The following is a 2077-nucleotide window of genomic DNA, read 5'->3' as shown; positions in this document are numbered from 1 at the left end:
TATTAGTTAGAGTAGAAAGCTACACTGCTGTAACAGAGATCCAGAAGGGCCCTGGCTTAAAGAACAAAGTTCTCTTTCACATTACTGTCAAGGTTGGGTAAATGAGCTGCTCCTCTCTACCTGGTCACTTGGGGACCTGCTTTCCATCAGTCTAAGTACTTCCCTAGGGCAATGGTTCTCAAAGTATAATGGAAATGAATTTAAAAACAACTTCTAAAAATAAAAAATAATAAAGTAATTGTATTAAAAGAAATTGCCTTAAACATGACTATTCCAAACAAGAATCTAAAATTTTAAAGAATTGTTCCTCATCAAGATATTCCAAGATAATCCTCCTTAGTAATCCCTGTTTCCAAAGTGTGATCTAAAGGTGAGCATTCTCTTGAAGTAATGTGACATAAATTTAATTTCTTAGCTATTGATTTGTTATTGTCCTTTTTAAGGCTTGCTAAAGAACTTGCAAAGTTTATGACCTTTGGATGCTCCATTGATGGCAAAACAACATTGCTTTGCTCTTCTGTTTGCTTCCCTTAGGTAAGCAAACCTGAAAGTAAATTCTTTCTGTCCGTAGCAATGACCTAATCCCCATCAGCATGCTTCTTTAATTTCATTAATGCAACTTTGCGTCTGTTTCACTGTTCTTTTGTACCTTTCTGTCATTTACTCACTGCCTCTCCTGTCTTGGAATCAATAATATCTTTAATGAGTTTCTGAGTGGCAGCCATATGAGGATTAGGGATTTTGTTTTTCACATTCATGACAGTGTCTCAGGCAAAAATTATTTTCATAATAAGAACACATAATTGCCACAAGCTCTCTTTCAGCACAGTCTTTAAAATAAGCATGGGTAAGGTTTGTGTTTATCTGTCTTCTGTCTCAGAACAGCCATGTGACTCCTTGCTTCTGGGTTCAACGTAACATATTCACAAATAACCATCATATACAAATGGAAGAAAATCTCACTGCCAGTAGTGCCCCACTCCAATACAACCCGATATTCGGCACTGTCTCTTCCGACATTTTTAATTGTATTTTCAGAAGCATCATATTAGCAATCACCTCTCCATCTTTCCTTTCCTCATGATCACCATCTTTTCAAAATTCTTCATTATTAACTTCATAAAACCTTCTTTCCCCCTTCCTACTTATAAAAGAAGAAAAAAACCCTAAAAATTCCAGCTATTTATACCTTGTCATTCTTTCCTCTCTTTGTTATTTGTTAGTGGAATTCTAAATTAGCAATATATTGTAGTATAATAAATGATCCCAAAACTCAGTGGCTTAAAACAGCAACAGTTTATCTAGTTCACACCATTTAGTTCACACCATTTAGGCATCAGCGAGGGCAGCTCAAAGGCTGGGGGTGACTCGCTGACTGGGACCTGGAGTCATGTAAGGGCACAGTCATTCATATCTGCTGTGGATGCTAGTTGTAAGCTGGGACTCCATGGGGGCTGTTAGCTGGAATACCCGCCTGTGCCTTTCTGTGTGGCTTCTTGGCTTCCTCATAACATGGTGACTGGGTTCCAAAAGACAGGAAGGAAAAGCCACCAGTTTCTTAAGGCATGCCTGGAAACTGGCACAGCATCACTTCTACCATATCCTGTTGGTAAAGTTGTCACAGAACCCAGATTCTAGAGTAGGAGACTTGCCTCCATCTTTCCAGGGGAGGAGAGTCAAGGAATTTTAGGGTCACATTTAAATTTGCCATACCTTCTCTGAAACATGTCACCTTGTCTTTTTGCTATATTGCTCCTGTGTTAATATAAAGGTGGTATTGAATGTCTCCTTCCAGGAAGAGAATGTGGGTGTGCTGGTATGAAGCTGTTATGTACCCCAGAAAATGCCATGTTCTTTTAATCCATCTCTGTGGGGGCAGACCTATTGTGGGTGGGACCTTTTGATTAGGTTGTTTCAATTGGATGTGACCCAGCCCATTCAAGGTGGGTCTTAATCCTTTACTGGAGTCCTTTATGAAAGGATAAAAGGCAGAGACATTTAGAGAGAGCAGAGAGAGAAACACCCCAGAGATACTAAGAGAGGACCCACAGATGCTCACAGAGGAGGTCACTGGAAT

The 2077-nt window shown here is 39.5% G+C and overlaps 1 pseudogene; it reads right to left on the bottom strand.

Moving 5' to 3' along the window:
* Nucleotides 1-268: 268 nt before the first annotated feature.
* On the bottom strand, nucleotides 269-937 carry LOC119508809 (annotated as a pseudogene).
* Between the last annotated feature and the right edge of the window lie 1140 nt (nucleotides 938-2077).

This window comes from Choloepus didactylus, chromosome 14 (genome assembly GCF_015220235.1).
Source record: "Choloepus didactylus isolate mChoDid1 chromosome 14, mChoDid1.pri, whole genome shotgun sequence".
Taxonomy (NCBI): domain Eukaryota; kingdom Metazoa; phylum Chordata; class Mammalia; order Pilosa; family Megalonychidae; genus Choloepus; species Choloepus didactylus.
This window is presented reverse-complemented; position numbering and strand designations above follow the sequence as displayed.